The 24,459-nt window shown below is 42.3% G+C and overlaps 1 protein-coding gene across 4 annotated transcripts in view; it reads left to right on the top strand.

Annotated features, from left to right (window-relative positions):
* The window catches only part of LOC308585315 (uncharacterized protein), a 472,994-nt gene that overhangs the window by 182,203 nt on the left and 266,332 nt on the right, over positions 1 to 24,459 (top strand). The window contains exons 1-2 of one of the 4 annotated variants that reach the window (XR_014007226.1): positions 11,565 to 11,673; positions 13,548 to 13,653. The exons of 1 other annotated variant lie outside the window; for it this stretch is intronic. The gene's annotated coding sequence lies outside the window, so the exon portion shown is untranslated. Of the gene's footprint in view, positions 1 to 11,564; positions 11,690 to 13,547; positions 13,654 to 22,595; positions 22,614 to 24,459 lie in introns of those variants that run through there. 2 more of the 4 variants (XR_014007227.1, XR_014007228.1) reach the window with 2 other exon arrangements.

Below are 24,459 nucleotides of genomic sequence, written 5' to 3'. Positions count from 1 at the left end.
CGGAGCCAAAAGTAGACACAGCAACAAGCTTTTTTGTACAGTAGGCTACAATCCAAATGTCATCGGTCCCTAAACACTCACACACATATATGCAAGTGCACACACACTTCTCCATCCGTCTTCCACCCAGGTGAGCAAGAAGCACTATCACCATTCAAAACAAAAGCATTTAAAAAAGACATGGATCAGGGGGGTTGGCCTGGGGCAGTTAGTGGCCTGAAAAGCCACATTTGGTCTGCAGGGTTCCCCCCACTCTATTTTATATCATGCATGGCCAGTTCAGAGGCTTCGTCCTACCTGCCAACCATGAGGTCCTTTGCTACACAGTTTTATTCTGTTGTTCTGTTCCGGAAAAAAGCTCTGAGCACCCACATGCCTGAATCGCTCTGAGGTTAAATCCTATGAGGTTCCCAGTACAGGATCTGGAGTCCCTGCCAATAGTTTCATTCTGTACAGAAAGGATCCACTCCTATCTGCAAATTGGCACCATTTTTATTCTATGTTGCCATCGCTGTAAACAACTCCATGTCAATGGGCCAGCTTTAGTGAATGCTGTCTGTGCCCCAGTGTGAAACAGACAAATTTATATTCCTCCCTCCAGCTCCTTCAAATTTCTGTGTTTAAGAAACACAGCAGATTTGACTGAATTTAGCTTTCTTGCATTCTTAACGGCACTAGTCCTAGATTTATCATTTCCTGCGGCACAATGCTGCCTGAAATATAGAAAACAATAAGGCATGGCTATAAAAGTTGCTTCCATCTGCACATTATAGTACTAAAGCGCTTTAAAAACTCCCACCCGCTATATACAAAATGATGCTACGGAGTGTTCTTTAGCCTAGTATGAGCATCAGAACAGTTGGTACTTCCTCCCCCAATCCTATGCCAGTCAATCAATGTTTCATTTTTCAATAGCCTTGTTGGAAAGGCTAGATACAGGAGAGTTGCCAACCTTAATTCATCAAGTATCTTATCTGTGTCTAGGAACAAGCTCCTGTAGGTGATGAGGGTTTACATAGAGCATCCATCTTACATTATTGTTCATTTCTGAATCATTGGCAGGCTGCCATAGATGGTGTCCATTGATTCGGCAGTCTCTTGTCCTTCCTGCAAGGTTACATACAACGGCATCTCTCTTTCAGTCTCCAGCAGGAGGCCAATTCCCATTGCAGACAGCAGGAGGAAGCCTTTTTCTACCACCAGCTCTTTTGTTGTATGCATTCTTCTTTCTCAGTGTGTGTGTGTGTGCACGCACACGCTGAATTGGCAGCAGGAAGATTACCTTTTAATTACTTGAAAGGCAGTAGGGTGGAATAATATCACAATATTTTTTCCCCTTCAATATGGTGCTGTGATATGCCACTACTTCCTAGTTCCTTGCATGGGGAAAATAGACTGTGAAAACATATTAACTATCTTTACAGTTTATTCATGCTGGTAATAGTTCTGTTTCAAAGAGGTCAATAAAACATTTTCTCCTTTCACTGGAATTATTATCTTTTTCTTAGGGAAATGTTTTGGCTCTTAAAAAAAAAAAGATTGTTGACAAACTTAAAAGTATCACTATCTGTTGTGTGTAATTTCACACCGTAAAATAATGATTACCGTAATCACACATATGTACATTCTTCCCATCAGACAGTTTCAAATCTTAAGTTCAGTTCTCCACATTTTCCTGTAATTTTTTTAACTCATGAAACTTTTTCAGTATTTTAGCTCAAATTTCTCCTGTACACACTTTAGTGTGCACTTTTGCCTCATATACATCTTTTTGCAAGGCAAATTTCCACGAAATAATGCATTTTTGCATGTTGTTTTCATGGATATGTGTATTTTTATGTACTTCTATACCATTACATGCACCAGCTGCTTTGAGACCCATATGAGATGTCATTTTTTAAAAAATAAATAAATACTTTTTATGCTCCTTACTTGGCAGGAGAACTGCATTGCAAAATCTGGAGAGATGTCAGTTTCAAAGGTCATCTATGGTTTGGTTCTCATACTGTTTTGGAAAGAAAAGAGCAGATTAAGCAGGCATGCCTTTAAAACCAAACTAAGTCAAAAAAATTCCCCAATCTATATTCTGGCCTAGCATCTCAGTCTGAGTAAACCCATTACTCAGGCACGGACTCTGCTACTGTTCTCCTGCAGCCTGGATCCTAGTTGCTTTCCTGGATCAACTATTAACTTGATTCCAGTTTGCCAGTCCCAATAGATTTCAGCTCTGAACAGATCTCAAGCCTAATTTGCAAGCTGTGTTTGTTTTTAACTCAAGGCAGCTGATGTGTCCATAGTCCATTGTTCTGCATAGAGCGCTTCAAGCACAGGGAACGCTCACTTTCTATTTGCTTTGTGTCATCCATCTAGAAAACGGATGACATAATTAGCTGTATCCTGTGATAATGGACCACAGTCAAGGCCCGAGTTCACTGAGCATAAGTCATCAATGTACATTTAAAGTACCCGTTTGACTTGCACTGAGAGAACTTTATCAGCCTCCTTTTTCTTCTGATTCTTCCTCTGTCAGTTCATTTGACAGTCCATTTTGCTGCTTATGGAACATGTTGACTCCCCTTGCCATAAATTCTCAAAATCTGAGTCAGAAGGTTCAGGAAAAGTGAAAGGTGCTTCTAGAATGTCAGAAATGTAGGTGTTCACAATTGAAAGTGGATTATAACCTATTGCCCCAGTGCAGCAAATCCACTTACAGAAAGGGGGGAAGGTCTTTTCCACTTGGGAAGGCTTTGGAGAAATTCCCTGAAAAATTAAGAAGATGTATAAGCACCCTGCAAGCAAATCCAAATGAATGTTCATGGCTGTATAACCTCCCCACAAACAAATGGAGGAGATGAACAGAGCAAATGTTTAATAAAGAGCAAAGATAGTCTAACTGCTGTGTAAGTTTTGTGCAAACAAATCAGGATGAATGCACAATACACAGGCCATCTGGAGGAGCCTGAAATCATCTGGAAACCTATGTTTTCATCAGCACATTAGTCCAGGAGCTGCAGATCATAATGCTTTGAATTTCCAAAGATCAAACTCCTGAAGGATCATACTTCCATTTCTTTTTCTTTTCTTTTTTTACATGTGCACATAATTTATTTTGCTACTAAGAAATCTGATGACTAATCCTATTAATAAATTTAATGTGAGGTGAATAACTTTGAAAAGCATCTCCTAGCTCCCCTCCCCCGGTCTCCTAGAACCCACAGACAACTGAAATGAGCAGAGCGGAGGGTGATGTTGTGCAGACTGCCTGAGACTGTGTGCGAAAGACCCTGGAGAGTCCTAGTGGGCACTGGCAAGGTCGGGACCTTCAGTCCTCGCAACTGGTTCATTGGGGCAAGACCTCCTCGAAGGAATTGCTAGGGCTACTAGGCCAGGGCTGTGGATTGTTTCCTTGAATAAACAGTTAACTGATGCATTGTTTTGTGCTGACTCCAGCCGTGACATAGCCACCCAACAACTCCTCACTCAAAGGAATTCCATTTGGAAGAGATATCAATTTGGTTACTTAGCAGCACACTGGCCTTGGTTTAATGACAAGAGTCTTTATTTCAGAAGAAATGCTTGCATTAAATAAAGGTCACCTCTCATGTTCAATTTAAGGTGTCATATTTATGGCAGGTCAGCTCCCATTAAGCTAATAAAGGTTGCTATGTCACATCTTTTTGATTTCCAGTGGGATGCAGTCATACTTAAGGTAATAAGTTCCGTACAGTGCATTCCTACATGATGAGCCACACATTTACCATGTTAAAACATTTTCTCCTTAAAATGGGACTAAGTGTAATAAATGCTATTCGGTCTTCAGTGCCCGAGGCTCACTGGGATGAAATTGGTAGGGAAACCCAACAGTTACAACTGTTTGCTAAAATAACAATTAAAAAAAGCTCAACTAGTTTTTTTGATCAAACTGCCTTCATGCTCATTAAAGTCTCTCTCTAATTCTGCAGGCTTCACACCTTTAGTTCTGTAGGCTTCACACCTCTATTGTAACCGTACCCCCTTTCCCCCCTTTGAAGTTTCTGATTCCAAAGTTTTTAATTGCACTGATGCTTGTTAGAATAAAGTTTTCTACTAATTTAAGGTTTTGCTGGAAAGCAGACAAAGAATGAAAAGTGCAAAGGGTCCAGTCTCAGGATAGGAGGAAGCCTAGGGAGGTCTAGCGCTGAGGGCCTTCTGGCGGTTCCCTCACTGCAAGAAGCAAAGTTACAGGGAACCAGGCAGGGGGCCTTCTCGGTAGTGGATCCCACCCTGTGGAACCCTCCCATAAGATGTCAAAGGAATAAACAACTATCTGACATTTAGAAGACATCTGAAGGCAGCCCTGTTTAGGGAAGTTTTTTAATGACTGATGTTTTAATGTATTTTTAATCTCCTGTTGGAAGCCGCCCAGAGTGGCTGGGGAGACCCAGCCAGAGGGGCAGGGTATAAGTAATAAATTATTATTATTATTATTATTATTATTATTATTATTATTATTATTATTATTATTATTAGGGAGAGCCTGCTTCAGAGCCCTCACCACCTTTCCAATACAACTAGGGTATGTATGACCTTTCCCCAGTTACTGGGAGGTGATATAAAGCCTCTGGATTGGATTGGCCTGATTTACATACAAGAAAGCTGAACATTTAGCCCTTGCTTAGTCAACACATTAGCACTGGCTGCATTTCAAAGTTCAGCCCCTCCAGTTTAAACTCCAGCCCTCACTGCTGTCCATGCTGAACTCTGAAGTGAAGAATGCTCAATGTCTTTTTCTATAAGAAAAGGGGTCCTGATATGAATTTGGGGCACAATTTGGATTGGGGAGGCTGCTGATTTAGATCTGGTCCATGACGAGGGCTTTTTTCCCCTGCAGAAACTTGCCAGGACTCAGTTCCGGCACCTCACAGGTGGGTGCCATTACTATTCTTAGTGAATAAGGTGAGTTCCAGCACCTCTTTTTCTATAAAAATAGCACTGTCCGTGATATAATCCCAATATTCCCCCCCCCTTCCCAGCTGCATTTTATACAGTGGTGCCCCGCAAGACGAATGCCTCGAAGACGGAAAACTCGCTAGACAAAAGAGTTTTCCGTTTTGGAGGTGCTTCGCAAAACGAATCTCCTATGGGCTTGCTTCGCAAGACGACAATGTCTTGCGAGTTCCTGCTGGTTTTTTTTCCTTTCCCCCCCTTTTTCTAAGCCGCTAAGCCGCTTATCAGCTGATCTGATCAGCAGATAAGCCTCTAAAAGCCACTAATAGCGCTAAGCCGCTAATCCTTCAATGGGCTTGCTTCGCAAGACGAAAAAAACCGCTAGACGAAGAGAATCACAGAACAGATTCTTTTCGTCTTGGGAGGCACCACTGTAATGGAAAAAGATGGGTGTCCCAGGTATGCATAGGGTAACCCTTTGTTCAATGGTGAGAAGAAACAAATATTTGGCGCCCCATTTGGAGTGTGTGCCAATCTTGAGTGATAAGCAAAGGAGACAGAATTTTGCTCAGTGCATGAAAATGTGTCGGAGGCAGAAATGCTTCTGATTACCAGTTGTTGGGATCTGCAGGGGAAGAGGGCTCTTGTCCTTGGGTCCTGCTGCCTGGTTTCTCGCAGGCATCTGGTTGTGAGAACAGGGTGCTGGTCTAGGTGAGACATTGTCCTGATCCAGCCGGCTTGCCATATGTTTAGAAGTGCGTGAAGGCCCACTTTGTGCTGATTTGTTCTCTTCCGGTTACACAAAGAGTGAAAACTTCACTCCTGTTGTTGCCTTTACCTTTCTCCGTCACATGATCAGAGGGCAACACGATGATGCAGCTGAAGCCTAGCAGCTTTGGGTCTGCTCAGTGGCCACATGAGAAACTACTCAACAATCCTACCTACACTGCCTTGAATTCCATGAACACAAAATCATATAATGTAGACGCAGGTGGCGCTGTGGTCTAAAGCACTGAGCCTCTTGGGCTTCCCGATCAGAAGGTCGGCAGTTCGAATCCCATGATGGAGTGAGCTCCCGTTGCTCTGTCCCAGCTCCTGCCAACCTAGCAGTGCGAAAGCATGCCAGTGCAAGTAGATAAATAGATACTGATGTGGTGGGTAGGTAAACAGCATTTCCATGCTTGCTGGTCATGGTGTTATGTTGCGCCAGAAACAGTTTAGCCATGCTGGCCACATGACCTGGAAAGCTGTCTGTGGACAAACACAGGCTCCCTTGGCCTGAAGCGAGATGAGCGCCGCACCCCATCATTGCCTTTGACCGGACTTAACCATCCAGGAGTCCTATAATGTAGCGTTGGAAGGTACTCTAAGATCATCTAGTACAACCTTTTGCAATGCAGGAAAAAAGGTGGCTTAGAACATGGAAGAAAAGTGGCATATAAACTATATGTACTAAATAGCTTTTGATACGTCAGTATAATCTAGTTTTAAGTTTTCACTAGATTCTTGTGGATAATGCCAGTGGTGGCTTGTGCAGGGAGTGGGGTGGAGGCAGTGGTATCCTCTCCTGGATGGGTTTGGGGCAGAGTGAGGCAAGATGCTGGTGAGGTTGAAGGAGCTTTGGGTGCACAGTCGCAACAGCCCCAGAGATCTCCCGATCTTGCCACTGCTGCTATACTCTGTCCCATCCCCATCACAATGAGTGTGGCGCTACCACCAAGACGACACCACTGCCTCCTCTCCTCTCCTCATGAGCCATAGCTAAATAATGTTTTTGATACCCTTGGCTTCCCATCAGTATTTTCAAAGATCATATTTAGTTCAACATAAGACTTCCCTTACGCTATGAGTATGAAGGTTCTCCCCCTACCTCTCCATCAAGGCTAGCGTCTAGAATGCACCACATTTTTTCCTTTGTCTGCCTTCTGTACTTTCTGCTACAGTGAAAGTAATTTTGTTTTAAATTAGTATTCTGTCAAACACAGAGAGGGGGGCTAAAAGAGCTGTCAGCAAGAGAGGCAGCAAGGTAATTATCCACATTATAGTCCTGTTTGTGACTCCTAGACCAACCTTGCCTCCGAAATGGGTGTTTATTGTCCCTGAACACAATAAAAAAAAGTCTCAATATTTCTTGTTTAAATTCATACTACATACTTACAGTTCCCATAACTACCTCCCACAGGACAGGTGCCTGTGAAAAATGGAAACATGTGGCTTGTTGACTTTTCCTAATAACTTGATCTTGGCAAGCTTTACCCATAAACCTATGTGTGCATTTCTATATGATTCAGAAATGGGAAGCAGAGCAAAAAATGTGGTTATTCCTCAAAAGTAGTATATAAACTTTTTAAAACAATCCAATAAAATGCCACAGCCATTGGCAGCTTCGAGGAGCAAACTATCAAAGCAGTTAACAGTAATATTTAAACAAAACATAATTTACAAAAATAAATGAATAAAATTAACAGATAACTGCCAGGGCAGAGGTGAAATAAATGGATCGAAGTGACTGGGTTGCATGGGTGTCTGCCCCAAAATATGCACAATTTTTCAAGCTTGACGAGTCACGCTTCAAATTATCTTTCAGAAACAAATGACCCCCTGGAACACAAATGTCACCCAAGTCACCCAAGAAGTAGTCAGGAGCATAGGGAGGAGTCCTTTAGGATTGGGACCAGTGGATGAGAGAAGAAAAAGTGAACCAAATTCTAGAGGAGGTCTGGAGAGCCTTTGGCCCTCCAGATGTTGCTGAACTGCAACTCACATCAATCCCAGCAAGCATGGTCAATGGCCAGGGATGATGGAAGTTGTAGTTCAGCAACATCTGGAGAGCCAACAGTATCCCATGCATTACTTAGAGCAAGGAACGGAAGTCAGTGGCTCTCCAGATGTTGTTAGACTCCAGCCCTCATCAGCCTCATGGATAATCAGGGATAATCAGTGTTCTTATACAACAACATCTGATGGGCTACAGGTTCCTCAGTAAAGATGGCAGAACAGGTTGGAGATAAGGATTAAGTCCTTTCCTTGCCTTAGTGAAATTTTGTTGGCTTTCCCTCCAGTTCTTCTAAATTTTCACCTAGAGCAAAAGATTTGTTCTCTTTATTGCGGATGATAAAGCAATGAAAAGTGCCAGGCAACAAGGTCATAGAAGGAGTCCATCTTAATAAAGAAATGAATGTGTTGGGGAAGGTAGCTGTCAGTCATGCTAAATCTAATGACCTGTCACTCGCGGAACACATTTTTATGCCTACATTACAGTAGGGAGATGAGGTCAGAAAATGAATTCCATTTGTTTTGACACATTAGTACACTGGATCATTGCTTTATAATTCAAATTATACACAGCAAACAAAGAGCTAGAACATGGCTTTGTACTTAATAAACAAAACATACAATGAATTGAGGAGACAGAGAGAGCGCTTTGCTCTTGGTGTCATTTATTGTTATACAATTTTTGCATAGCTCCAGATTCTCTTCCTTCAAACAAAGAACTATAAAAAGTGCCTGAATACTTTTTGAGTAAAATGTATGTTAATGAATAAGAACCTGTCATTGTACATAGTCTGAACAAGGTTGTCCAGTAGAAGCTGGAGGAGGTTCAGACAGTATGAGTGCTGCACAAAATACTTTGTGGAAAAATGAACAATGGATAGCTGTGATAGCAATAAAGCTGCCTTGTGGCATCTAATGGATGGAAAGATGAGGTATCAATATTTTAAAATCCAGCTCCTTGAGCTTTTCTGCTGTAGGCATGCTGTGGCTTCTAAGAAAGAAAGGGTATGTATCTCATGTTAGTCATACTTAAAATAGGGATGTGGGAGAAATTTGGCACATACCTGAAGGTGAGCCCGTCTAATTCATGCTTTCTGAAACAGCATGAGAACTTAAACACAGCTATCCTTTGAAATTTGTACTACTCCAGATTTTGCAATGCAGATCTCCTGCCAAGTAACATGTATAGAAATGCATATACTGGAGGTAAATATGCATAAAAATGCATATACTAGTGAAATAACACAGAGGGTGATTCTACTGAGGGAAGTTGCTTTGTATATGAGAAGAAATTCACGCTAACCTTCATTAGGACTTTTTTTAAAAAAAAATTAACTTATTCATGTGAGAATGTAGAGAAATAAGTGGAAAACTGAGAAACGAAAGGAAACCAAAATTGAAGGAGTCACTCATCCCCCTACACTAACCGTAGCCCTACCCTACTTTTTTTGTTTTACCTTGTGTTAACAATATTCAAAACTAAACGCATCCAATGCTTTTTAAGAAATATTCTTAACATTGTTTTTGAAATCACCTTTACAGACTGATTCTTTCATGGCTGATCAGAAATAGCTCATTTCTGGATTTCACGGGAGCTCACTTTCACCTAATTAATTAATAAGTGTGCACAAGGTTTCCACCTTCATTTCCCTCTTCCTTCCATCAAATTCAAATACACAACTAATATGAGGGAGCGAAGTGGCTTCCCAGCTTCACAGGGTATTGGCTAGAGAAACTAATTATTTCCAAGCTCACATTTGTGAGTATGGGACATACTTTTCAACAGTCATTGGCAAAGGCTTTTCACACACACACACACACACACACACACACACACACACACACACACATTCTATTTTGATGATCTTTTTTGTTTTTAAACAGCTTTTGGTGCTGCAGAAAACGTTGGCAAGAACCATCTTCCACTCCTGGAGCATCTCATTTCGCAAAGCATCTGAAGAAAGACTGTGTCACTAGGGGAGCAGGACATAGCTGTCCATACTGTCATGCAATGGGACGGTGGGGGCAGCTACCTGGAAGGAAGCAACATTGTGACACTGAGTCCATCCTCCAGATGCATTGTGGGGGGAAGTGGTTCTGAAGGAGGATTGTTGCTATCACTTCCACAGCACAACTTTTTTTAAAAAATAATCAAAATGGTTAAAATAATTAACAGAATCCTCTGCTAATGGCTGTTGAAATGCAACCCCCCCCCCCATGCACCTGCAAAAGTATTCAGATTTTCTTTAATTTGTCCGGTTTTTCACCTTCCCTCTTCACAACCCCTCCCCCAAAGTGACAAGTTCCCTTAAGAACAGTGCCGCCCAACAGCAATCATGCAATGCTTTCCCCACTGACATGTCTACACTAGTGTTGAAAAACAAATACATTATTTTGTCAACTATGTCTTGCAACTGTACAAAAAACAATGGGAGGATGTAAAGGGTAGGTCTGTACCGCTTCATTATAATACAGTGCTCTTGTCCACAAATGTAGGGTGATTTAGAATTGGTCTTCTCAACACCTTTATACTGCATAGAGAACTGCAAAAGGTAACAAATGAGGAACAACTATATAAAAGTGTGGCTTCTGGGAGAAGCTTTACTGAGTTTGAAAAGCTAACAAATAAAGAGCTATTGTGTGTGGTACATTTCAGGCATAACTATAATAAATGAAAATGACCACCCAGGGTACCCATAGTTACTGAAAAGGCTGGTTTTCCTGATAGAAGCATTTTCCTTATTTTTTTAACCCTGGGGCACTAGTAATAGACTGCTTTCACACCAAGGGGAAGAGTTATAGATGGTACTCTCAATTACTAAGACTCAATATATTTTTGCTATATAGTCCTAAGACATCTAAATAGACTAAAACTTTGACTCATTGTAACAATCATCTATTTTTTCCATTAAACACTGCATTATATATAGTTATTTTCTCCCATCAAGCCCTGTGTAAGAAACTGCTTGCAGTTGATCAGCACCCCAAAGGATCAAGTCTTCCTACTCATTATCATTTTATTTGCATGCCACATTTCCGTAGTTAAAATCTTGTGCTAACTGGATCTTGGTTGATTGTTCTTCTTTTAAATCTTTATACTTCAGGTTTCAACCAGGGATGGGATGAGTGGTCTCCCAAGCCTTTCTCAGAATCAAACCCCAAGGATTCAGAGGATCTGAGTCCAACTAACTCCCATTTTTGCTTTCCTGAGCAGCAGTTGCTTAGGGAAAACAAGGGATAACTAAATGCAAGCTGTTAAATACAAGACCATTCTGGGCAGCCGGCAACTGTTTCCAAGGGAATTGGAATGTTGAGAATGGTGAAGTTGGGGCAATTAAGATGGAAGAGAAGGAATAATGGGCTAGTGAGGAAGAAGAAAGAGCTGCTACAAATTTCTAGAACATTTCTACAGAGTGGATGGTATAATCAAGTGCTGGAAGTGCATAGTGGTAGAACAAAAGAGTGATGAGAGATGGAATGGCTGGTGCATGGGGAACTGGAATACTGTACAGTGGTGCCCCGCAAGACGAATGCCTCGCAAGACGGAAAACTCACTAGACGAAAGAGTTTTCCGTTTTGGAGGTGCTTCGCAAAACGAATTTCCTATGGGCTTGCTTCGCAAGACGACAATGTCTTGCGAGTTCCTGCTGGTTTTTTTTTCCTTCCCCCCCCCCTTTTTCTAAGCCGCTAAGGCGCTTATCAGCTGATCCAATCAGCAGATAAGCCGCTAAAAGCCGCTAATAGCGCTAATAGCGCTAATGGCGCTAATCCGCTAATCCTTCAATGGGCTTGCTTCGCAAGAGGAAAAAAACCGCTAGACAAAGAGAATCACAGAACGGATTCTTTTCGTCTTGCGAGGCACCACTGTAATGTGAAGGAGCAATGTGAGAGCATCACCATACAGAAATATTTAGGCAACATATGAGACTCTGGGAGAAAGAGCTTCAGTGTTGGTTCATTTTCCAAGAAAGGGTACGGTCTTGTAAAGGTATCACCTGCTGGACAGATGTTATTCCTTCCCCCGTGAATGAAAAAAAAATGGTGTTTTAACAAAGGTCTCTCTATAGGCTTGCAGACTCTCTTCCCAAACTTGGAGCATGGTCTTCCACCCCTCACAAAAGAATAGGAAAAGTTACATCAAAATAAGGCGAGGTAGAACCTTGGATAGCTCCATGTGGAACTCAGACTGAAACCCAAGACTGAAACCTATCTAGACTGAAACCTATCATAACCCAAGACTGAAACCTATCTAGGGTTTCTGCTCAGTCTGAGTGGTTAACTGGAAGTCTCTTCCAGTTAAAAATCTCTCCTTCTTCAGCTGTTGCTTCTGATGGTGTGGAGGAAACAGTGACTCTGCTAGGACTTCTGGGCAGGAGTCCTCAGACTCAGAAGTGGCAGCCAGAGTGATGGCCTCTTGCTTCAGAACAGCTACCAATAAATGGGTGTCATCGAGGGTTGATGTTGCAAACAATTTCCTCTCTTGGTCAGACACTTTCTCTTGAGTCCACAGCCTCATTCCCCAAACCTGAGGAGTCTGGCACCCACCCAGTGTCATGAGGACTCATGATACATGCAACATTTTTGTGGTGGAAGGGAGGAAGAAAGAGGAGCAGAGGGAGAGAAAACAATGCTATTCCCCTGCCACAGGGTCTGCCTCTTGGTTTTTTATCTTTGATGTTCATCCTTATTTGGGTGGGGTAGTAATTTTATGTTGTATGATTTTTGTGGCTAATACTTTTAGTACATTTGTTTCATTTTAATGGATTTTCACTGTATAGCTTGCATGTTGTTGTCTCTGTAAATCACGGAGACTCCTTCTGGGTGTATGCATAAATTGACTTGAAAATAGCCTTCCCTTTTGCTTCACATTGTTGCCCCCACAATGGCTATGCCTGCATTTAAGAAGCAAGAAAAATAAATAAATTAGTGACATTGCTGGTGATTTAGTCCACTGAGATCTGGCTCTGTGCCTCATCTCTATATTTAAAGGCAACAACTTCTCAGCAACATTAAAACCACATGCCCTTTATCTTGTAGCGGCAGCCCACCTTGTTATACCCCATGGATGGCAAGTTAGTTCAAATTTCACAATTGGTAATTGGCTCAAAAAGGTTGTACACATTTCAGTTATGGGAAAATTCACTCATCGTCTGCATGTGCTGCAGGGAATTGCAGAGCTGGAGGAGGAGGTGGTGGAAACAGGAAGGGGGCACAGCCCAAACTCTTGGCTTGGCTCAGAGGACTTTGCTTAAATCCTGGGGGGATTCTGAGCCAAACCAAAGGGAGTCTTAGTGGCCTTGCCCATCAGTGCTTTCAACAAACATGTTGGCTTTTACATTATACCTTTGAATTAAAGCTATCATTATTTCATCATTTTAATTTTGAGTCATCTTCTAGGCAACCTGACTCGTGTTGTCGTAACCAGCCATTCATTGGGAAAACACCTTGTTTTAGCTGCAAAGCACATGAGTTTATTCAAATGATTTGTTTTGTCAGGAGCAAAAGGAATGAGTCTTGTCAGCTGTGCCCACCCGTCATGTAGATTTTTGCGCTTTGGATCAACAGCAATATTTCTTTTTGCCTTCAATGTCATGGCATATGAAGCTTGGTTCCTGCTTGTTCCCTGCTTGAAATTATGCTGTGCACAGACTCCTTTATCTACCTTGTGCCACTCCAGGGGACACTTAACCCACCCTGGATCAGTATGGGGGGGGGATAAGGATTTTAAAGAGGTTTTTAAACCCTGTTTTTAGCATACAGTTAAAACAAGGTTTAGAAAGGGTTGCGAGGAGTAACACCAGCACAGTGTGAAATCGCTGATTACTTAAACTGGTTTTCATTCTTAGATGATCCCTGTCAGTTGGAGATAATGCAGTAAACAAGATGATATCATGGCACTACATATTCAACCCAATTTGGACATTTGATGACATCAAAAAAGGAACAAGAGAGGTGAGTGTTATACAAACAAACATTTTTGGAAGCGTTGACCAAAACAAAACAAAAACAAAAAAACCAACAACCCTCAATTACAAGGGTATGTGTGTGTTTTGACACAGCCAAAAATGTTCCTGAAAGTTTCAACTCAACCCTATGTGCTAAGTAAGTTGAATGTTGGACTCCATGTTTCTGTAAAGTTTTAAATTTTCACAACCTGCTCACCTTACACTGTCAAAATCTGCTTTTTTAGCACTTTTCTCTTGGACATTACATGCAAACTACTAATGGGTGAAGAGAACTGAAACAGATGCCAGAAAATTAAAATCAATTGATTTTCTCCAGAAGATTAACAAGATCTTTTATCTTGGTGACAAACAGTTCTATCCTAAATAAGCATCAATTTGACCTCATGGCTTTGAAAGGTTGCTATTAATAGCCAAGTAATATTCATTAAGAATCATGCAGTTTTCAGCAAGTTAGCTGGATAGGTTAAACAAAGGTCTTCCATTATTAAAATGAAACAGCTTGTAAGGCCTAAAGGAGGAATCATTATGAAACGGTAATCAGATAGCAAAATATGCTTGGTTCTAACGGATGCAAGGTAATATACGATGAGCCATTAGTTTTAAATTAACTGTTGGTGTCAAATGAATATATTTACTAATACAAATAGCAATGGACAAACTCCCTAGTCTCAATTCAGAAAGATGCTGGCAATTAAAAAACAATATTGAAGAATGCTTCAAAAAGCTTCTTCCTTTTTTTTTTTTTAATATATATTTATTAAGGTTTTCCAATACAAAAAGGCATATTCAGTAAAACAACATTAGTTATTTAACATCTTTTCATCGTATCTTTGGACTCCCCCACACCTCCCCCACACACTTGCATCGTTATAAAGATATTTCCAAGCAAATTATCATTTTGTAAATAAGTCTTTAGGTTCAGTCATTAAAATATGATTAAACTTGAATCTAGTTTAGTGATAGACAATTATTTCTATTCTGGCATCCCTATCAACATTCCGCCAAATTACAATGTTTTTGTAAATAAATCTTAAATTTCTTCCAGTCTTCTTCAACTCTCTCTTCTCCCAGATCTCGGATTCTGCCGGTCATCTCAGCTAACTGCATATAGTCCATCAGCTGCATCTGCCATTCTTCTAGGGTGGGTAGTTCTTGCGTCTTCCAATTCTTAGCGATCAATATCCTTGCTGCCGTTGTTGCATACATAAAAAAAGTTCTATCCTTCTTTAACACATTCTGGCCGACAATGCCCAAGAGGAAGGCCTCTGGTTTCTTGGTAAAGGTATACTTAAACACCTTTTTCAGCTCATTATATATCATCTCCCAGAATGCCTTCACTTTAGGGCAAGTCCACCAGAGGTGAAAGAATGTTCCTTCATTTTCCTTACATTTCCAACATTTATTATCAGACGAATGGTATATCTTAGCCAATTTAACTGGGGTCATGTACCATCTGTATATCATTTTCATTACATTTTCCTTCAGAGCATTACATGCAGTGAAGTTCAGCCCAGTGGTCCACAACCTTTCCCAGTCTTCAAACATAATATTATGCCCAATATCCTGTGCCCACTTTATCATTGCCGGTTTAACCATTTCGTCTTGTGTGTTCCATTTCAGCAGCAAATTATACATTTTTGAAAGTACTTTAGTCTTAGGTTCTAACAGTTCTGTTTCCAACTTCGATTTCTCCACCTGGAATCCTAACTTTTTATCATTCTTGAATACTTCTTTAATCTGAGCATAGTGTAGCCAGTCTCGCACTTTATCTTTTATTTTCTCTAGACTCTGCAATTTCCAATTTTCTCCATCTCTTTCTAATATCTCCCAATATTTTGGCCAATTGGCCTCCATATTGACTTTTTTTAGGGCCTTAGCCTCCATGGGTGACAGCCACCTCGGAGTTTTTTTCTCCAGTAAGTCTTTGTATCTTATCCAGACATTGAATACTGCTTTCCTGACAATATGGTTCTTAAAGGCCTTATTGATCTTAACCTTATCATACCATAAATATGCATGCCATCCAAATGCATTGTTAAAACCTTCCAGATCCAGTACATCCGTGTCCTCAAGAAGTAGCCAGTCTTTTAGCCAGCAGAACGCTGCGGCTTCGTAGTACAATTTTAAGTCTGGCAGGGCAAAGCCCCCTCTTTCTTTCGCATCCGTTAGTATCTTGAACTTAATTCTGGGCTTTTTGCCCTGCCAGACAAATTTAGAAATATCTTTCTGCCACTTCCGGAAGCACTCCATTTTGTCTACAATCTGCAAAGTCTGAAACAAAAATAACATTTTTGGCAATACATTCATCTTGATGGCAGCTATTCGGCCTAACAATGAAAGTTTTAGTTTTGACCAACTGTCCAAGTCTCTCTTAATTTCCAACCAACATTTCTCATAATTATCTTTAAATAGACTCAAATTTTTTGCTGTTATGTTTACCCCTTCAAAAAGCTTCTTCCATCTCCCCATCAAGCATTATAAGTTCATACATTATAAGTTCATACTTATAGCAAGTTCATACTTGCTAATCCCATACTGAGTCCTCACATATCCTTCCTTACCTGGTGGTTGCAACTGCAGTGGTTGCAGCAAAAGGGAAGGATGTCTCTCTTACCTGCTCTTCCTTGAGTTTGGACCAAATGATGTTATGGCAGCATCCCTGGCATTAGGGACTTTAGAAAACAGCATTTCACTGGGGCATCTAATGTCCCAGAAAATTCATTGAAAATTGAAATCGAAAAGAACCCACAAGGAAAATACATCCTGTCTGCATCTCCTTCTCCCCATTTTCAGCCATGTCTAATTAGGAGTTTAAATAGGAACAATCATATTGCTGCCACTTTCAGGTGGCTTGGGGCCACCACTTCTCACAGTGAGGGATTGATTATCTTCATGGCTCAACCTGCTGTCCCACTCTTACTCAGTTTTATGATCCATAAGGGGCAAGGGTCCAGTGTGCAGGTGGTTGCCCAAACCTATCCAAGTACCATGTCCCCATTCTCAGACCACACCAAGTGAAACGCATCCAACAAAATACCACCTCAAACCGTTGACTTGCTACAACAGTGCAATTCTGGTGGATGCAAGCAATTTTATCCCCAAATTGCTTCACAGACAAGTCACAATGCACCTCAAATCCTCATATTGGGCCAGAACATTGCATGCTCTGGATCAATCAGGAAAGTTGCAAAAGACAACCCGAGAAAATACAGTGGCCTTCACTGCTGCCAAATAGGCTCTAAAATGAGACTGCACTAGTGTCTGGTTGCAAAATATTGTAGTACTGTATATGTATGCTTGACCCGTCTGTAAAGGTAATATGTATAGAGATGCAAACCCTGAAGGCCAGAGAGGATTCTGGAAGCCTAAAGACATCTGTGTCTTTGGAGATGAGTCATTCTGAGAGAAGGTTTTTGAGAGGCCTGTATTATGTGAGCATAAGTTGATAAATACAACACCTGTTGTTTGCCTCAACTGGATTACTGTCTTCTCAGAAAAATGCCTGCCTGGCTAAGCTACTATAGGCCACAAAGCTACTTAAGAATATGTTAATTTTGTGGAAGGAGCAATCTCCAGATTCTTGAAGCCCAGTTTATTATTTTGGGAGCTTCTGCAGATTTGGAAGAATGTCCGTTTCTTTTCTTTCTTTTCTTTTGTTTCATTTCCGGATTGCCACCATTTAGCTAGGCAAGTAGGTTGATCAGCAAGGAACATTTTGATACCTCTTCCCTGACTTATACCAGCCTGGCTGTCCAAAAATCAGTTGTCCACTTGCAGTCAGTCCACCTGTCTGCATTAGAGGAAAGGAGAGAGAGTAAAGCCTTCTTCATCAATCTGTCATTTGGTTCATGCCCAAGACTGTCTCCTCCAGTTAGTATGGATTCACAGCCACATTGAGAAAATAAAGAGGACACAAAAACCCAAAGAATAAAAACAACTGGAATATTTCAGTAGCTCAGTCACCAACAAGTTGCCTATACCAGTTATCCATCAGGAGATCAGTTGGAAGAAGCCTTGACAGATATAAAAAGACACAACCCAGATAACAGATTTGAACCAGATGGCTAAAGGAACAAGCCAAGAGTGATACTGTTTTTGTTTTGGAAGATGCCCTGAAGGCTTTTGATGTTGAAAGAAAGAGTAAAAATATATCAGACCTCACCAGAATGGTCAAAACACATGAAAATTGTCCCCAGGATTTTAAGTACATTGGTTCCTGAATTATGATGGTGATGATAATAATGATATTTCAATATATATTACTCCCAGAGGAGCCCAGGGCAGAAAACACATCATCATCGTTTTTTAAGCATTCTAGAGACAATTAAAATACAGTGGTACCTCGAGTTACAAACTTAATTTGTTCCGGAGGTCTGTTCTTAACCTGAAACCGTTCTTAACCTGCGGTGTGCTTTCGCCAATGTGGCCTGCCGCTGCCGCTGTGCCACCAACACACGATTTCCGTTCTCATCCTGGGGCAATGTTCACAACCTGAGGTACTACTTCCGGGTTAGCGGAGTTTGTAACCCAAAACATTTGTAACCCAAAGCATTTGTATTCCAAGGTACCACTGTATTCTATAAACAGTTCAAAATATTATTATTATTATTATTATTATTATTATTATTATTATTATTATTATTATTATTATTATTTATACCCCGCCCTCCCCAGCCAAGGCTGGGCTCAGAGCGGCTTACAAACAATAATAAAAACAAGATGAATGATTACAACTTAAAAACAAAAATAAAATACAACATTAAAATAATGGAACATTAAAATATTAAAATGTAGCCTCATCGCAGGAGGAGAAGGAAAAGAAAAAAGAAAGAGAGGGAGGGAGGGAATCAAATTGGCTCCAAGCCAAAGGCCAGGCGGAACAACTCTGTCTTACAGGCCCTGCGGAAAGAAATCAGATCCTGCAGGGCCCTGGTCTCATGAGGCAGAGCGTTCCACCAGGCCGGAGCCAGAGTTGAAAAGGCCCTGGTTCTCGTTGAAGCCAATCTAACTTCCTTAGGGCCTGGGACCACTAGGGTGTTGTTATTTATGGACCTTGAGGCTCTCCGTGGGGCATACCAGGAGAGGCGGTCCCATAGGTACGAGGGTCCTAGGCCGTGAAGGGCTTTAAAGGTCAAAAGCAGCACCTTAAATCTGACCCTGTACTCCACCGGGAGCCAGTGCAGCTTGAAAAGCACTGGGTGAATATACTCCCATGGCAGAGACCCCGTGAGGAGCCTCGCTGCAGCATTCTGTACCCACTGGAGTTTCTGGGACAGCTTCAAGGGCAGCCCCGTGTAGAGCGAATTACAGTAGTCAAGCCTGGAGATGACCGTCGCATGGATCACTGTGGTCAGGTTGGGGCGGGAAAGGTAAGGGATCAACTGCTTGATGTGGCGAAGGTGGAAAAATGTCGCCTTGGCTGTTGCTGTAACTTGCGCCTCCATGGAAAGGGAGGCGTCAAGGATTACACCCAAAGGCAATGGTACTAATTGGGCCCCCGCAAGAGAAGGGAGTTGGTCCCTCATCCCCATGCCATCCCGACCTAGCCATAGGACCTCTGTCTTCGAAGGATTTAGTTTCAATCGGCTCCCACGAAACCATCCAGCCACAGCTTCTAAGCATCTGGTCAGTGTGTTCGGGGCCGAGTTGGTGTGGCCATCCATCAGCAGATAGAGCTGAGTGTCATCAGCATATTGGTGGCAGCCCAGCCCAAAGCTCCGGATAATCTGGGCAAGGGGGCGCATAAAGATGTTAAAAAGCATCGGGGAGAGAATTGCGCCCTGCGGCACTCCACACACCAAGGAGTGGCGCGACGACATTTCCCTCCCTAGTGCCACCCTCTGTCCCCAACTAGAGATAAAAGAGCACAACCAGTTACGGGCTATGCCCTGTATCCCCACGTCTGCGAGGCGGTGGTCCAGAAGATCATGATCGACCATGTCAAAGGCTGCTGACAAATCTAAAAGGATCAGCAGTCCTGACCCGCCTCGATCCAGTTGTCTATGGAGATCATCTGTTAGGGCAACCAGAGCCGTCTCCGTCCCAAAACCAGGACGGAAACCGGACTGAAATGGATCTAATGCCGATGTTTCCTCTAGAAACCTACCAAGCTGTTCAGCAACCGCTCTCTCAATTACCTTACCCAGGTATGGAAGATTTGAAACTGGGCGGTAATTGGATAGGTCTAAGGGATCTAATGAAGTTTTCTTTAAGAGTGGACACACCACTGCTTCCTTCAGTTCCCCTGGGAATGTCCCTGTGTCAAGGGACAAATTGATAATTTCAACCAGGGGGGTCCGCGCAACATCTGGACACTCCCTAATCAGCCAAGACGGGCACGGATCAAGGAGGCAGGTGGTGGGCCTACCAACTTGGAGGAATCTATCCACATCAGCAGGGAGTATCTGATCGAAATGGTCCAACACTGGACCTGAAGTCAGTTGAGGGGCCTCCAGTTCAGTCACTGTATCTAAATTGGCAGGGAGGTCACGGCGGAGCAACAGGACTTTCTCCGCAAAAAAAGCTCGCGAATGCCTCACAGCTGTGGGTCGAATTTGTGCTTAAATTTGGTTGTCCTCCTAAGGACGTTATTGACCTAATTATTCTAAAAAGTTGTGCCGGGCAAGAGCTAGCAGATGCAATGGAAGCTGCAAAGTAAGATTTCTTAGCAGCTTCCATAGCCATCTCATAGGCTTTCATAAGTGTCCTATAAGATGTTCTTGAGGCTCCATCACGAATCCGTCGCCATACTCGCTCTAGCCGTCTGAGATCCCGGTTCATTTTCCGGAGCTCCTCAGTAAACCAAGGGGCCCGGTTTCGACGGGGTCGCAGAGGGCGCTTTTGTCTCAATACCATATTAACAGGAACAGAAAAAACCCTTTTAACCTATCTGAGCTAGGCTGCTAGAAGGCAGGGTAGGGTCAGATACACAGGAGGGGAGACCTATTAGGAACTGCCCTCCTTCCAGCTCCTGCTGGGTATTTGCTCTCCTATAACATAACTGGAGATTACTCATTATATTTCAAGTTGTGAAGAAATTTAAAACCTGCCCCAAAGTGTGTGTGTGTGTGTGTGTGTGTGTGTCTGCTTAGCAAGAGATGTGTATCCCCAGAGTCTGGTTCAGCACAAAACCTTTAATCTTGGATTTGTTGCAGGATTCTGACTGACAGTGAGCTATTGGAATGGCCTAAAGAAGGAGAGCTCTGTGTGTTTCTTTCTGAGGAATTATAGATGGGCAAACATGGACTGCATTAACTTGAAATAGTGTGGGGGGTTTTATTCCACCTTGTGTATCATAAAACCTCAATTATTCAGAATGCCAGATGCAATATATTTGTAACTACTCGCCAGATTAACAAGCATTTCCATACTGTACACCATGCTGACTCTTCCCCATGGAACAGCCTTCCCCAATGAGGCACACTGCAGCTGTTTTGGACTACAACTCCCAGCAACCCTAGTGGTCTGGAACTGATTAGGGTTATAGTCCAAAGCAACCGGGGGGGGGGGCAGGACCAAGAGGGAGAAAGCTGCCATGGAGCTAAAAAAGGTCTGAGTCATATGCAGCAGAATAATCCATGCTGTTTCCCAGCCATGAGGGAGGGCCCCGAATTCTTTAGCCTTTTTATCACACACACTGCCATCAGAAACCTCATTCACTTATACTTTAGATTCTCTATATTATGCTAGACTCTATACTGTCCTGGACGTTTCCTGTGAGCCAGAAAGAAGATAAGGGCAGATGCAGAATGTGAAATATTTACTGCTTGCTCTCATCAGGAGAGTGGAGGTGTATATTACCTTTATATTTATATTGCAGCAAGCCAGATTCACATCAATATTCTACAGATAAAACCCCTAGATAAAATTTACTCATGGTCCCAACCTTCAAAGCACTGTACCAATAAACTACAGCTGAGTCTGCAGCGGTGGACAGTGCCATGAAGCAGGCTGTCAGAAAGAAACATCTTTGCACAGCTGTCTCCCCCAAAGATGAAGGTAGATGAGGGCCCCAAAGAAATCAACTCCACATGACTGTAGCCATAGAATTAATTACAGGATGGGCAGGCAGCACCTATGAAACCACTGGAATGAACAGCAATGTGCAAGCAGAAAAGATACCAAGTTGTTTTCAGCTAACTTTTTCTCAAAGTAAGCCCATTGAAATTAGTGGATTTGAGTTAATCATGGTCACTAATTTATGGGGTCTATCTACTCTGGGTAAATCTTAGTCATCCACAACACTCTGCTGCATTTTTCTCATGTTCTAAAATACCTTCCTCTGCCCCGGTAAGAATTCATTCCTCATTGGGAAGTTACCCGGCTCCTGAAATCTGGCGTTTCAAAATCTTGTGATCGCCCCCTGTCCCCAAAAGAGAACATGTGGCTCCCTTTGAAGCATTAAACATCTGGCATATTTCATAGCTTTAATCCCACAGACCTGAATATGATTATTGGAGAGGCTGTGAGTTTGTTTGTCCCTTTCCGATTTTATTCCGACTGCTGACATGAGCAATGACAAGCATGTTTCATTCACTTATTATATTTTCAAATGGATAGCCCACCAGCATGGCATCAAAAGCCTTTAGGAGGTTTGCAAGACATAAAATCAATAAGACATCACATCAATAAAGTTATTCAATTTTTAAAAAAACAAAACAGAAAAGTGCCATGTACCACGTTCCTCCATGAAACTTGGTAACAGATTTGGACATCAATTAGTGTTCAATTGCTTGCTGGAATGAAATATATGTATTGCCATAATGGGTTAGTAGTGTGTTGTGGGTTCTCCAGGAAGAGAGCAATGTACACAAAGGGCACATTGTTACCAAGATATCCAGTCTTGACTCCAGTTATTTTTGTTTTTCCCTAAGAAAATTAGAATTCCAGGAGGGACCGTGGAAGGAGAGATGAAGCTCTTTGGTGAAACTGCCACTGCCCAGCTAGGTTAGTGGGTTGGGCCAGTGAGGGGGCAAATTTCAGTCCTGGTGTGCAGGACTGAGACTGAGTCTCAGATTGGTGTACAGTCAATCAAGCTCTTTTCCAGGTTGGGAAGAAAATACCCCAAATGCAAACTGATCTGGGGAGAGTTTGTCCATTGTTAGCCAAAGCAACAGCAGATAATGAGTAAACCTGCCAGAATGACTCGCAAGGCAAACAACTCCAGATGACTCATTCAAGCAAGCCATGCCATATGCGACGGCTGAAGGAACACACTCTTCCCTCCCCTCACACAGACTGCAGCCTCCTTTTCACAAACAGAACACGAAGTGGCTTTTGGTTTTGTATGCTTGTTTTGAGGGGGATATTTTTGTATGCAGAAGCATCACCTCATGTGAGACATCAACAGCAAAGCCCAGAAGCAGATTTAAGAACCTCCTCTGCTGTTTGTGAAAACTAATAGCTGAATTGCTTTGTCATCAGCTCTGTGGATGCTCATTCCATGCACACTGCACTCTTCTCCCGAAGCAGACCTTATAGGGGTGCTAACTAGGATAGTGCAATCTGAATGTTGGCATGTTCAGGACAAACAAAAGAATTCCTTTGCACAGGACGTAGTTGAACTTGGGAGTTCATTCCCACAAGATAACGTTTCATGACGGCTAACTTGGATGAGGATTAGACAAATGCATGGGAGATAAGGCTATCAGTAGTCACTAGCCGTGATGGCTAGCTTCTACCCCCACTGTTGGAAGCTGTGTGCCTCTGAATACCAGCTGCTGGGAATCACAAGTGAGGAGAGACGGTTGCACTTAGGTCCTGCTTGCAAGGTTTCCCATGGGCATCTGGTTAGCCACGGTCAGAACAGATTGCAGGACGAGTTAAATATTTGGCCTGATCTAGCAGACTTGTTTATGTCATCACAGCATGGAGCAACCTGGTCAGGGAGGAGATGGAGACTAGCAGAGCTGGCCCACCCATTAGGCAGAGTGAGGCTGCTGCCCCAGGCAGCAGGTGCCTCCCAGCTGACACCCCTGCAGGTGCCCCACCTGCCCCACTACATCTGCTAGTGGTAGAGGAGCACTGCTGTGACTGGTGCTGATTTTGATCAAGATCATGTCATTTGGGCTGAGATCTCACTCAAAATTGCTTCTCCACCAGCAGTGTTGACAGTGGCAGTGGCAGCAAGTGTAGTGGTGGCAAAAGTGATGGCAACAGTGGCAGGGCAGAATGGCACTTCCTGTTACACCTCAAGCAGAGAAACAGGATGTGCCGCCCTGGTTTTTAGCATGATAAATGGGGCAATTGCCAGTTTCTATCGAGCCAGATTTGGCTCTAGTCACTGGGATCTAATATGTATGCTTCACAAATCTTGGGCTGCCTATCCGAGGAATTTTTTTTATATAAAAAAGCCTAAAAGCTTCCATACTTTACTTTGTGTGCATGCACAAATATCCATTCATATTTATGATGCCTGTGATTGCTGGTCTCATTTCTCTTCTCTAATAACAGCAGCTTTATTACAAAGGTAATACCAAATGCCTCCCCCTGTTCAGGACAGTAGGGAACAATGACTAAAGGAATTCTACATTAATGTATGAAATGTAGAAGTCTGTAGTGTGCAATAAAGAATCAATAGCAACAAGCTCCCCTCCTTTTTGTGACAGAAGGAGCCAAGCAACTCTAGATTGATATATGAAGTCTTAGAGGTTATTTTTTTTAAGCAGTACAAATAAAACTAAGACACAAATGTCAGCATGATTTAGGAATGTATTTCTGTTCACAGAAAAACAGTGGTAGGCCAAATCACAGGAGAATCAATTTGGTTTTTTTAAGAACAAATTTTAGCCAC

This window comes from Podarcis bocagei, assembly GCF_964188305.1.
Source record: "Podarcis bocagei genome assembly, chromosome: 4".
Taxonomy (NCBI): Eukaryota; Metazoa; Chordata; class Lepidosauria; order Squamata; family Lacertidae; genus Podarcis; species Podarcis bocagei.
This window is presented reverse-complemented; position numbering and strand designations above follow the sequence as displayed.